General features: G+C 37.6%; 1 protein-coding gene across 2 annotated transcripts in view; it reads right to left on the reverse strand.

Annotated features, from left to right (window-relative positions):
* Nucleotides 1-15,447, reverse strand: part of slc25a22a (solute carrier family 25 member 22a) — a 40,783-nt gene that overhangs the window by 20,433 nt on the left and 4,903 nt on the right. The window lies entirely within an intron of this gene.

Raw genomic sequence — 15,447 nt, forward strand, 5'->3', positions numbered from 1 at the left:
TAAAAGTATTATTATAAATAATAATTAATACATTTATTAAATAATATAAATATATAATACTGTCAATCTCCTTAAGTTCAGTTAAACCCATCATTAAGAAATGAAAAGAATATGTCACATGTATTTGACAATATGGCAATGTAAATTTGCAGAGCAGGTCAGAGCAGACCAGCCTCATGAACAGTGAGGACACAGTTCAATAGAAATTGTCTACAGAATTTTTGTAAAAAAAAAATAAAAAAAAATCAATGATCCCATTTATAAAAGCAATAAAAGGGTAAACTATTCAAATGGGTGAACACTGTTTATAGGCACACATTTGAATACAGGTTTGTACTGAGCAACAAGGCTACTGACAAAACAGATCAGAAATAGTCCTAACTATATATCACATTACACATATGCAAGAAAAGAAGTGCTGCTTTAAATAGAATATTGTTGAAAATGTTATTCTTTACACACGTGTGAACACACCAGCCCAACAGAGGGTGCTAAGGGCTCTAAACCTTATATAAAATCTAAAAAATATATAAATATATTTTACCATGGTCAAATTAAATGGATTTGAGCTCTGAATGTTTTGTGCAGGATTATAAAAGAGTCCCTTAAGAACTCTCTTATTAGATGAGAACAAGCTTATGCAGGCTTACATCATGATATCATCATTTTCAAAATGTAGTTTTTCCTGTTGCCATAAAAACAACAGTGAAAACACTGATTTCTGAATTACCTCCATGTATCTCCACCTAAAATGCATTGGGCAAGGATGGAGTGTTTGTTTATCATACAAAAAAAAAACATAAAAATGTCAAAACGTGACTCAGATTCACAGTGTTACTCACTGTTACTCCTACCACACACACACACACACACACACACACACAAACACACACAATCAAGCTCTCATGGCACACAGAGAGCCAGTCTCTCCTGATACTGACTGGGAACTGAAACAGATAAGCAGTTGGCAAATAAAAAAAATAGTGAGTAAGCAACTTGTGAATGGTGTAAACCTTGCACTGCTCTCTGTAGATAGACTCTGCACTTTGTAACTGCTATAAAAACTCTTCTAAACCCCTTACTGACCTTACTCACAAGCCGACCTATCATCTGCACACACCCAAGATCATAAAACACACAAACACACACACACACACACTTAGGAGTAGCTATTTCTTGCTTCTTTAAAGTTTGAACAAAAGACATGGCTATTTTAGCCATGTAGCACTAATCAAAACAAATAGAAGCTTACAACGTAGCAATTAGCATGGTGCAGACCTCCACTCTTATGAGCCTTTTCTTCCTAGTAAGGTTTATGGAGGGTCCAAGGCCTACTTAAAACTATTGGGCACGAGACAGGAAGACCCCCTGGACAGGATGCCAGTCCATCACAGGGTTCACAGGGTTCCCTCCAATCCTAGTTATTTACACCTAGGGGCAGTTTAGTCAACTCACCTACCATGTTTGTTTTTCAGGATGGAAACAGAGTACCAAAAGGAAAACTCATATGGGGCCTGTATGGGCAGCCCAACAGGGAACCAGGAGGTTTTGTCCACTGGTTCAGTGTTGGTCACACATATGGATATCAATGATGGGATCGGGATGGGTTAAACATGGGCTTCATATGGGTTGTACACTGCACAAAAGGCCCAGATAGGACTGATGTGAGATTAAGATGGGCTGCATTGATTGGACCCATTTGGGAAGCCCTACCATCTCCCAGTAACAACACATGTACAAATCCACTCAGACCTCATGCCCACCTGAGACCCACCTAGCACACATTCCACTCATGTTAGCCCCACATGAGTTTGTTGGCTGGGATTGAGCACTGAACCCACAAAATGTAACACATGTTACCTGCAGCAACACAATGTCCTACATTAAGTTGTTAAAATATCTAAAATAGGCTAATTGTTATGTTTTTTAGCACTGTAGGGCATGCTGTTATCTAAAACAGGGATTTAAAACAGGGATTTGTAATTGTACTGTAATCTTATCAGTATTAGTAGAAAGTAAGTTTGTGCAGTATGATGGTAACATCGTATACTGCTATATTAAAACATGTTAATGGTATCTTCAAACGAGGACTGTACGAATATTATGTGTCTTACATGCCAAATTTCTGCCGACTCATTCATTTATGTGCATTTAAGATGGCCACAGGCTGGTGTCCCTTAATGAATTTAAGTCACACCATGAACCTGCATATCGACGCTGTCCTATGAAAAACACATCTCTATTTTTGTCCAATTTTAGTTTACTATATTTTACAAACTGTCCCTTACACTGGGCCAAGATTTATTGATGAATGGACCAATAGAAACTCTTTAAAATGACCTGAAATAAACTCTTTTTACATTGAATTCCACTGAAAGTTTACAAGGTTTTTTCTCTCTCCTGTAAAGTAGCTGTTTTGGAGATAAGTGTTTTTCATTGGACAGCGACAATATAGAATTTAGTGATTTAAGTAGTTAGCCTGTAGCTAAATGTATCTAGTGATCTAGCTAGCTAAGTGTTCCCTCTCTCAGAAACAAGATTTTATCATGAGTACTCTGGTCAGTTACTATATTGGACTAGATTGAAATACTCTGGAATGCTCTGGACTGAACTTCATTGACAATTTCAATCTGTTTTTTGGGAAGAGAGAGTTTTTCAGGAGAGATGGACTGCACACCAACAAGAGGGGAGTCAAATTCCTGTCAGAGAACTTCATTTTTTCTCTGTGCAACTTCTCTGTTCCCACTGGTGAAGACACGTCAGCTTTAACACCCAAGGACACTGTCTGCACTACAGAGACACAACATCCTCCCCCCACAGAGACTGCGGAGTTATCGGACGGGAGCCATGATCTGCTGTATCAGCTGCCGGAAACACCGCAACTGCATGAACACTCCACACCATCCTCCATCTCCACCTCATCATCATCATCCTCCATCTCCACCCCATCATCACCCCACCTGAACTTCCCAGCAACCATGGAGAAGCTGGTATCTGCAGGGACAAGACTGACGCTTTCTCTGTCAGCGAGTCCTCAGGTACAGCGAAAAATCAGCACAACTTCTCCTCCACAGTCACCTACTGCCTCACGGACCCAGCAACCCCCATTCTCACCACCATTACACTCCCCAATCAAGGAGTTAGAAAAGGGGACCAAAATGAAGCCCAGTGAACATGAACATGAGGAAGTATTAAACAAACTCCCCCCACAACCCAAAAAGAAGAGACGAGCTCCTAAACCACCGGACAGACAGCTCCGCTCTCGACTTCTTCACCAGCAGGAGCCCCTCCCACCTCCCTCCACCATAAGGGAAGAGGCCGCCACAAGTAATCCAGCAAACTGATATATTTTGGGTCCGTGCTGCTACAATGGTGAAGTCAGCAGTACATGTTTTCAAAACAAGTACGGACCCTGTGTGCCAGTTATCTCCCCCATTCCAGTTCTTATCAGAAGCAGAAAGAACAGAGAGTATAGGTCACATAATGTGAATATATCCAACTTGCAGTATATAAATTGTAACCCACAGTCTTTGGAACAAAATGCACAGGTTAGTAAGTTAGCTCTACTAAATATCAGATCTCTTACAAACAAGTCCTATCTAATTAATGATTTTATTACAAATTATGGGCTTGATTTTCTGTTTTTAACAGAGACATGGCTAAATTCTAAAGAATATTACTAATAATTGTCTACAGGCCTCCAAGGTACAATGCTGATTTTATTGATGATTTTACAGATATGCTGTCTTTTATTTCTACTGAATTTGATCATTTTATTATTGCTGGTGATTTTAACATTCATATTGATAATTCCAAGGATAATTATGCCAGAGAACTCTATGATGTATTTGACTCTTTTGAACTCTCTCAGCATGTGACTGGAAGCACACACTGTCATGGTCACACCCTGGATTTGGTTATTTCGAAGGGTCTCAACATATCAGCCTCTATTAAGGATGTTGCACTGTCAGATCACTACTGTGTCTTCTTTGAAATGTGGACTTCAATACACAGTGAAACCAGACAGATTAGGTACAAGAAAAGGCAGATAAATGACATGACAGCTGAACGTTTTGTGAGCAAAGTGTGCTCTGCACCATGCAAACCATCAGACTCTGTAGATACTCTGCTGGATAGTTTTAACTCAAAAACTGCTAGAGTTTTAGATGAGATTGCACCAGTTAGAGTTAAAACCATGCCATGCAAGCAGAAAGCACCATGGAGAAATGATGCTGCAGTTCAGCTCCAAAAGAGAGAATGCAGAAAGGCTGAGCGCAGATGGCGTAAAACCAAGCTTCACATTCACAAAGACATTTTTAAAGATAGACTGCGTGATTACAATAAAATAATGTGCACATGTAGACAAACCTACTTCTCCAGCATTATTAACAATAATATTAACAATAGCAAAGTTCTTTTCACTGTGGTTGACAGACTAACTAACTCACCTATATATATGACCCCTGAGCTAGTTTCAACTGAGAGATGTAATGAGTTTGCTAAATTTTTTAATACTAAAATCCACAATATCAGACAAGCCATCAGTACATCTCTATCCACCAAGGAGCCCATGTGCTCTCCAAAACCATGCAAAAGCATCATAGTCAACATGTGCCAGTTTAGCACTATTAATGAAGAAGTTTTAATTGATACAGTGAGTCACCTCAAATCATCCACCTGCAGTCTTGATACATTACCAACCAAGTTTTTAAAGAATGTTTTTTACTCAATATCAGAAGACATTCTTCAAATAGTAAATACCTCACTCATGTCGGGTGTTTTTCCAAATGCATTAAAAACAGCCGTTGTGAAGCCTCTCTTAAAAAAGAAAAATTTAGATACAAACTTATTGAACAATTACAGACCAATCTCTAATCTACCATTCATTGGAAAAATAATTGAAAAAATTGTCTTCAAGCAAGTTATGCACTTCCTGTCCATAAATAACTGTCTAGACCAATTTCAGTCAGGTTTCCGGCCCAATCATAGTACTGAGACTGCGCTAATTAAGGTTATCAATGACATTCGCTTAAACACAGACTCAGGAAAAATGTCTATTCTACTACTGCTTGATCTCAGTGCTGCTTTTGATACCATTGACCACAACATTCTCATAGATAGACTTGAGAACCGGGTTGGAATTTCTGGAACTGTCCTAAAATGGTTCAGTTCATACCTTCAAGGAAGGAAATACTTTGTGGAAATGGAAAATAATGTTTCTGAGACTGTGCCAGTGACCTGTGGTGTACCCCAGGGTTCAATTCTTGGGCCACTCTTATTTAATTTATATATGATTCCTCTGGGGGAAATCATGCGTGACTATGGGATATCTTACCACAGCTATGCAGATGACACTCAGATCTACATGGCCCTCTGCCCAAACAACTATGGTCCCATTGACTCACTGTGTAAATGCCTTGAGCAGATAAATAAATGGATTGGACAGAACTTTCTGCAATTAAATAAAGATAAAACAGAGATTATTTTATTTGGGAATAGTAATGAGAGGCACAGACTAGCTGCCTATCTGGATTCAAAAAGCCTGAAATCTAAAGAACTAGTGCGTAATCTTGGTGTACAAATGGACTCTGATCTCACTTTTAACAGTCATGTCAAAGCAGTCACCAAATCAGCATTTTATCACCTGATTTCTGTCTAAATCAGACCTGGAGAAACTCATCCACGCCTTTATTTCTAGTAGGATTGATTACTGTAATGGACTCCTAACTGGACTCCCAAAAAAGACCATCAAACAGCTTCAGCTGATTCAGAATTCAGCAGCCAGAGTTCTGACTAGGAGTAAAAGAAGGGAGCACATCACCCCCATCCTTAAATCCCTGCACTGGATACCAGTATGTTACAGAATAGACTTTAAGGTTCTATTACTGGTCTATAAATGTCTTAATGGTGCAGGACCAGCATATTTATCTGATGTGCTCCAGCAGTATGAGCCGAGCAGAACTCTCAGATCATCAGGAACTGCTCAGTTAGAGCCGCCTAAAGTAAAAACTAAACACGGAGAGGCAGCGTTTAGCTACTACGCTGCTCTTAAATGGAACCAGTTAACAGAGAGCATTAGAAGAGCTCCAACACTAAACATGTTTAAATCTAGACTGAAAACCTACATGTTTGACCAGGCTTTCAGCTCAGCTTAAAACACTGCAGCTCCGCCCACTTATATTCTGTAACGGCACTTTTATATTATGTTTTATTCATGCTTTATTCTTATTAATTCCTTGTTGTTCTTTTACATGTTTTTAATTTAATCCTCTTTGTTTTAATCATGTTTTAATCAATCATGCTTTATTCTTATTTTAGTTTTTATTTCCATTTTTACTGTTAATCTTTTACATGTTTTTTTTTATTTGATTTCTCTGTGTATTTTCTAATTTGTAAAGCACTTTGAATGACCGTTGTGTATGAAAGGTGCTATATAAATAAACTTGCCTTGCCTTGCCTTTTAAAGTAAAGCTAGATAAAGTATACTTAACTTTCTTCACCAGCATGATTAATTCCCATAAGGACACACATTCCAACTAAAAATTGTGGTGTTAGCCATTAGCTTCCATTACGTTTAGCTTACGTTATCCTTGTGTCTCCAGTGCATATAGTGCTAGGTTGATTGATTAAATTAAAGGTGTACATTTTATTATCCACTGAGCTACCTCTTTAAGACCATGCACTGTCCTACATAGACAGCTGTCCTCTGCAGACACATAAATTACGATAACTCACACACACACACACAAACACATCCCTGCAAACATATCTAGGTCTGTCAGTACTGTGGAGTGTGAATATGTAAGCTTGACTGCAATAGAGGAGAATATAAATGCAGCAGTCAGTTTCTCTGAACTCTGAATACTGAGTACTGCTAACACCAGTGCTTCCATCAGAGAGAGAGGAATAAGTGCTCAATTATAGCAGCAGTATGTAACATTATAAAGTTTTTTTTTTTTTATTTGAAGTGAAGGTATTAGTATTTCTAAACTGTAACGTATAATATATACTGTGTATTCTGAAAACACAGAATTCTGGGAGGTTTTTGTAGGGAGTTTTCTGGTCACATCACATGTCTTTACGTATTTACATCACATGCTCAGCCTCTGAAAGAGGATCTTGCACCGTTTGCTGGTTACCTACCTCTATGTCTGAAACACAAAACTGCTGACTTAATGCCTTGCTGCCCACATCCCGCTTAGGGGAAAGCAGTGCAGTCGTGAAGGTCTTTGTATCCAAAGCAACAGGAAAAAAAATTCCTGACATGGCCAAAGTGTCAACAGCTGATATTTATGAACACTTATCTGTGTTATCATTAGCTGTTTACCCTAATACAACAGAAGGCCAGATTACTGAATTTTGATTCAGACATGACTGTGTTCCTTCCTGACTCAGAATCCTGTCTGAATATGCAGCAATTCTTGCATTTCAGACACAGCTTAAGTGACTGTACTGCTTCCCTGAAATTCCCTCCATTCAAATGTAATAGGAACAATACAGTCTCTATCAGTGCTACTCCAGGCTCAGCATGCTGCTAACTCAGGCCACCACTGCAAAACTATGGTCGCTGCTGCTTCAGCATTTTATGAAATTGCATGAAATCGCAGTTACAAAACTCTGCAGAGGGCTTTTCATTTGAAACATGGGATACAGGAAGTAGGACAAAAGGGTAAAAAAAAAAGACAGGGAGAGGAGAGAATGGTTAATTAAAAAAGCTAATCAGGCATTACTGTCAAAAATAATATTCACAATGCATTAAGAGCTTCTTGAACACCAACGCACAGACACTTTATGACTGTTCAATTGCACACAGAATTTTGACACTACTACATTAAACTAGACAACAGAAACCCACAGTAAATCCCATTTACATAAAATGTACACAGTTTGGTAACCAAATAGATGCTAAGGCTAAGCTACCTCAGCTATAATTACTGTTCTAGTTCTGTACAGCTTGTTTTTTTATTATGCTGGCAAACATCCAGTTTAAATAAAGCCGAAATGAGCAGAATAAAGCTCAAAAGACCTGCATAATTCTGTGTGATCCAACATATTTGTATAAAAACCTGCAAGATCATTCCACATCCTTATTTCACATTCAGTGCCATTCTACATCTTTCAGCTTGTCAAGAAATCTGTGTCCCTTAGCTCAGAGCATAAAATAACAATTCACATGCAATACTGCTTCAAGTGACATTAATTATTAAAATGGTTAAAATACAACTTCTCTCTTTCTTTTTCCTCTTTCTCTTTCTTGAATATACACAGACCTGAATGCATTAACAGACAGGTCTGTTTTACTTACACAATTAACATGCTATTCAATTAACAAGCAGACAAGAAATAGGGTGATAAAAACTGTGGATAATGGGCAGAAAGGATCAAGAAAAAAAAAGGCTGCGAGACCAAGAAGTCCAAGTGGTCCAAAAAAGCAAAGGTTTGATAAGGGAGCGGTTCTTTTGTGTAAGCATCTGTGAGTGCGAGTTCATGTATGTGTGTGTGTCACCCATAAATTAAAGGCACATGAGGCTCATTTTAACTGAGCAGATTATTCAGATGGATCCGAGACCAGCACACGTGATCACGCGCTCACAACGACGCTAATGCTAACTTTCACACCGATGCGTTTCTCGCTCTCTGAGGAGCAAAGATCACTGGTCTCTCAGAGCAACACAGCCTCTCTCTGTTTGACTACTGCCTCACATCCTAAGCTGCATTATTTACCTCATCATCAGCGCTCTCACATTCAGCTTTCTGACCTGCTGTTCACCATGACTCTCCCCAAAGCCCTACTGTCTTTACATATAATTTATCGGCTCAATTTTGTGCAAAAAAAACAATATTCTGTTCTTTTTTATATTTCATCTTATTTTTATAAATAAAGATTTTTTTTTTCATTTAAAAAGTATCTCAACATAATGAGAAAGTTTTTAAAAATAATGAAAATTGTCTTCAAATAAACTTAAATATAAAGGAACAGTTCCAAAACTACAAACAAGCATCCTAACAAGAAATTATCATAATGAGACATTATCTCAAAATAATGATAAATCATCTTAGAATAGTCATTAACCGTTTCAATTACTTGTTTTTCCTAAATAACATAACAGCATCTCTAAGTAGTACTTCACCTAATAAGAAAAATATATATTTTAACGATGGTTTGTCTTTATTTTAAGTTGTGGGAATGGGCAAGTTGTTCTTTAAACTGATGATGAACTTTGACTGAAGTAAATATAAAACATACAAGATTCTAGTGAGACAATGGTGATTTGAGAGCAAAATGAGTGAGCCAGACCTGAAGAAAATCACAATGCAGCAATTTAAAACTATTTTGGTTACCAACCATTAAACATTAGGACCCCATAGATACAATTTTAACAGTGTTCTTGCTTTCTGTGCAGAATCTAATTAGTACTGTAAAATATTCAGTAATATTAGAAGCTACTCCAGCAGACAATTGTATGGAAATAACCTTGCCATCTGGGAAAGTGTGAGCTGTAGTGTAATTAAGGTTCTGTAATGTCCTCATGTGATACCCTCTAACTGAATTTTGAACATGATAATAGCACTGATAATTTTGTTAATCATTTCATATGCGTCTATTTTACCCAGCAGCCTGAAGTGGAACTCCTGGTCATGTGGAAGCGTGGACGTGCCCACAGACATATCATTTACACTCTCTGTGACTCTCTGTGTCTCTCGCTCGCTATAGTGCTTTCTGTTGTCATGGTTTCAACATGGTCTCAAAGTGGTGAGAGGAGCAAAATGTGTGTGTGTTTGCATGAGAGAAAAGGAAAATGTGATAACGAAACAAACCAAAAATGTAGAGTCATAACTAGATAAGCATTTCCTGAAGTGATGAAAAAAACATTAAATATAGACAGGAAGGTAGATGGATGGATGGACGGACGGACAGCAAACGGATAGATGGATGGATGGAACAAATAATAATATGGTTTCAACTATGCCTGCTTCACATTTTTATCGCAATGTATAATAGTTTATAAAAACTATACATACTGCATTTTAAAAATAAATAAAAAAATAGTCTATTAGTCCAGAGCTCCAAAACAATCCCAGTGTATCATGTGGCCCACCTTTGCTTTAATCGAAGGATGTGATGTCATGTGGTGTCATTGGACTCGACAATAATCTGTACAACAATCTGTGAATCAGTGTTTATCCTGGGCAACATCACACCCTGCTAAAGCTGGACAGACTGGAAAATATCTTTGGACAAGACTGTAGTCCTGTACTGAAAATTATGTCATGTTTAAGCTTACATGTGTTCACAGTCATTGTTCTCTTCAATAACTGTATCACAGTATGGTGTAATTTTTCTGATTATCCATAAACATAAGGGCTGCGGGTTTATGTCTAGCATAACGTTACAAAAGAACAAGAGACTAAGCGGTCATGATCCCTCTCTCGACTGTGTCACTCAATATGGTGTTAATCCCCAAGCTGAGATAAAGATGATGGGCACAAGCATTCTCAGAATTTGTTGTGGTTTATTTCACTCTTTAAAACACCAGGTTAAAGTTCCAGGTAAACATGTAGAAGGTTATATGGATTTTACTTCTAAAACTAAAAGAATCAATAGCTTACTGTTTTAATAAATTACTCTTAACTGTGCTTTAAACCTTGTTACTTCTCAATGATATTCAGTTTTGTTGAGATGCACCTGTATATGATCAAAAAGTAAATAATTATAGTATAATTAGGGTTGCAGCGGTAACCGGTTTCACGGTATACCATGGTATTAAAATGCACGGTTATCATACCGTGTGTGTTTGCTTATTACCGGTAAAACGCAAGCCAGCGGAGAAACTCACCCGCGCATGCGCAACTCTGCTCCGCTTCAGCTCCTCAGCACACAGCGGTGAGAACAGCAGAAAGTGCATCAGACTAAACATTATCTCCGTCCGCCTACAAAAAGGCTAAACTAAAATCAGCAGTGTGGGACTATTTCGGATATCCGCCGAACGCACCTGAGGATGGTTATCTGATTTGTAATCAATGTGGCCGTAAAGTCACAGCTAAAGGTGGACATACGTCAAACCTGTTCTCCCATCTCCGAGAACACCACCCCGCTGTGCAGCGCGAAGTATGTGTTTAGTTTATAATTTTAATCTGAACCTAAATAAAACCTCTTTGTAGTCGTGCACAACCCATGCGGTAAGCGCCCGCAAAAGCGCTGAGTTATCCGAAATTTGGGCACGCAGGTACAGGCGTGAAGTGCGTGCTAAAATGGATTCACGTGTCCGTGTAAAGGTCCTGGCCGGACTGGATGTGAAAGACGCCATTCATTTACATGCGTTCATTTTAAAATTCTGACGTGCCTGTTTTTTATATGTTAAAACCAGACTCGGTGTGAAAGCCTTAAAATAGAAATCTCTATTGTGAGGATCATGTCAGAAATAAATCCCCTCTTTCTGCAGTATCTGCTTATATACCAACTTGGCAGTAAAACGGACGTTTACAACAGTTGTTGATCAGACACTGACCCAGGCTCAGTTTATCAGATATTAAATAATTTAAACTTAAATAATTGTACTGGATATTTTAAATACAGGATCTTTACTTCTTAGAGTACATGTAATGTGTGTAACATGTGTGTATGTATATATATATATATATATATATATATATATATATATATATATATATTATAATCCATATGTATATATATATATATTTTTTTTTATATACACCCTTAATGTCCTTAAGAGTAGTGGAAAAAACTGGTTTTCTTCACCTGATGGTGTACAGCTTCTTTTTTTAAGGAGACATTATCTATATTATTGTTCCAGGTTTCTACAATACATAGTTAATTGAACAAAAAACCTTTGTTGTAATTTCCTTAAGGGTCAGTTTAATAATATATGTAACAAACTGTGATACCGTGATACCGCGGTATTTTCTGAGACGGTTATCATACCGTGAAAATCTCATACCGTTGCAACCCTAAGTATAATAAATTACACAGAAAGCAAAGGGACATATGAAAATGTTTAGTTAGTCTATCAAATCAAACAAAACAGAAAAAAAGCTTTCCACTGAACTCTGGCTAGCACGGCGTTCTTCTCAGTTAGCAATGAACTCGAGAGTCCAGCTCGAGAGGACGTGTGCTCCATCAAGAGATCGACCGCAGGAGAAACAAACCAGTGCTAATCAGTGATAGTGCCTGCTGATTGACTTACTGACTGTGCTGGAGAGAGGCTGACTGTTAGTGGTGAGTGTTAATGGAACTGAGGAAGAAAGAAACGAGTGAACGAGAAAGAAAGGGAATGAAAGAGGCAATTGCAGAGCAATGTGCTGAATAATTAGGCGGGAGTATAAATGCTTCCTACTGAGATTTAGAGTCATCTAAGCCAGTGGCTTGTAAAGTAGACTCAGGCCTTCACAGTCCAGACTAAAAATCCCCTATTGGCTCTTCCAGTACAAGCTTAGCAGTGCAGAGATCTGCCTTCCGCATGGGAATTAGAGTCTGGATCCAGCTGTATCATATGCAGGTCCAGTGGAGCCCACAGTGAAAACTGCCCAAGTTCTTATTCCCTTCTTTTCCGCTCTGGGTAAATGAGCTCTGATTGCACTCAGGGATGCAGTAATGCTGCAATGTCAGTAGTTTGTAAATATGCAGACATCAGGAGGAGAGTGAGGGCCTTAAATCACAGATTACACTCCTGTGCCTGCTAAATATTTAGAGCGGATGCAAATTCATTTAGGATAAAATGCATTTATAAATTGCTTCCATACAGTAGAGATAGCTCCAACCACACAATCTGATTGGCTGAAAACATTCTATCTGTGTTATGAATATTAGATGACCTTGTGTTTTGTTCTCTATTATAAAATGTCATCATAACCAGCAGCTAAGCTAAAAACCCAATGATAGTTGCAACACACCACATGTAGCAAAACAACATAAAAAAAAAATAAAACAAGACATGCAGAAAAAGGAGTTCTTAAAGGGTTCTTAGGTACAAAAAGTACCATTTGAAAGTTGAAATGTATTATTTGCCTGTTTTTTCATGAAAAAAAAAAGTCTTTTGATCAAAATGGTACATAGAACCAAAAAAGGCTCTGTTGAGCTAGACAGTAATTTTGTAATTTTGTATCAGTGTAATCAACTGATCATGATAGGAAAAATTTTACAAAATTTTCAGTTTTTCAGTATACATTATTTACAGAATCAGTTTTTCTGGGGTTTTATATTGTTCATATTGATACTTGAATTTAATCATATGTTGACCACACTTAAGAAATAAATTGTGATATTGTCCAGATCTAGGTCAACTATTGAACCCATGTTAATGGTTCCTGTAGGAATTTTTCAGCAGTGGCGGCAGGCTTAAAATGCCCAGCAGCAGATAAACATCAGTAGCATAGTATGGCGTTGCATATCAGAGCATTGCTATAGAGAATAGTGTCAGGGAGATTTATGTTTATGTTATTTATGTTATTTTGACATGCTTTACATGTTTTGTAATTGCAATTTCATGAGGTTTCATCAGATTCTGAAGCTGTGGTGACAATAAATACATATAGTGGAAACACTTTGCTTAAAATGAATACAGTATATGAAATGTTGAATGATTCCTTGCCTTACTGTGCCACTGTGAATAACACATTTTTGCTGCGTAATTAAAGGTCCACACTTTGTTTATTTAGGCATTTGCTTCATGAACCAGGCAGCAGTGCATTAGGGTTCTTTGCTGAACTACACACACATTTAGGTTTGTTTTCAGGGAAGTACAGAACGCTCATGTCGCCACTTTCATCTACCTTAATTTGATTAAACTAAGCAGTCACAGTACCTTCTGTACAGATGGCAGGATGTCTGGATGATATGATCTCAAATTACTAGCACAATTATTTGAACATATTACTTCAAAATTTAACTTGGTTTTGTTTGAATGTCAGTTTTAATTGATACTTGGTTAAATATTACCCCTAGATGGCACAATACTGCTTTTTCTAAAAATTAAAATATTTAGTATCTGCCAATAATATCAAACCAATAACACACAGCTAATGCATACAGCTAAAAACCAAAAGACCTTTTAAATACAAATTGAGGGAACTGTATTTCTTTCACTATCTAGACCTTTGTGGGTCCAGGTTTAAGTATTTGGACAGAGAAAAAATGTTTTGTCATTTTAGTTCTGTACACCACAAACATGGACCTGAAATGAAGCTACAAACATCCAGCTATAATTCAAGAGGACTACCACAACAGCTTACTGCATTCACCATTTAGAAATGACAGCCATTTGTACACACAGTCCATTTACAGGCCCTGAAAGACACTAAATGGATAAAAGTACTGAGACACCTATTTATTTATTCCTTCTTTCAAAGGTTTGAAAGTCTTAAAAAAGGGTTTATTTCAGAGAACATGAAGGCACACAGAGATCGACTACCCCTTAACTCAATACTTTTTGGGCTTTATACCAATCTAGCCCATGCTTGGCATTAGGAATGCTGACCACTGGTTCATATTCATACTGCAATATATATTGCAGAACTACAAATGTATAACATTGTAAGTTTTTTTCAATATTGCGCAGCCAAATTGTTCATTCATCCTCTCTGATGGGTCTATATTTCCCATCTAATTATGGCCTCATTTATGTGTCTAATAATTAAACAAAAGCAAATAAATTACCATGAGCATGCTTATCAGTCAATTTCCCAACTATTTCTGAGTATTTCTGAGTCTGTGAATGTGAAGGGAGTTTGTGAAATATTGCTGAAATTCCTAAACGATTGCTTCATCCTAAATTCACTCAGGTGATGTGCAGAAGCAATGTTACAAGACATGCATCACTGCCTAGATTTTAATGTTATAATGTATATTTATGCCCTATAAGTGTTTCAAACACATGTTAGATGTCTTTTTTTTTGTTTTGTTTTACTTCTGCCTCTGTCTAATTCTTCCTCATCTGGTTTGGCTGGCTGCACATCTTCATGACTTCACTGGAAATGTGTAACTCTATTAACCTCTGTCATTTTCACATCACTGTCACATCTCACTCTCATTACCTCAACAGACTGTGAAGAATGCAGGCCATCAGTGTTGAAGACTTTGATAACTCCATTACTCCTACTTTAATCCTCCATGCTACCCATACACCACTCTGTGCTCTGGACCGGTCACATCTTCATTTACCTAAACCCACTCTGCACTGATTTCAAACATGTCCACAAAGCAGGAGAACACTATAAGAAGATAGCAAAGGGTTTTTAGTTAGTAATTGCCTCGGTTTGCACTGTAATTATGTAATGATGGTTAACAAAAATGGTGGAGGTTCTAGAAGACTAAAAAAGGTCTGAGAGAACTGACTGAAGGATTGCTAGAAAAGGAAATTCAAATTCTGATTTGACAAACCCCTTGAGAAAGATTTGTCAGACTCTGGAGTAGAAGGACACTGATCTACT

This window comes from Astyanax mexicanus, chromosome 2, assembly GCF_023375975.1.
Source record: "Astyanax mexicanus isolate ESR-SI-001 chromosome 2, AstMex3_surface, whole genome shotgun sequence".
Taxonomy (NCBI): domain Eukaryota; kingdom Metazoa; phylum Chordata; class Actinopteri; order Characiformes; family Acestrorhamphidae; genus Astyanax; species Astyanax mexicanus.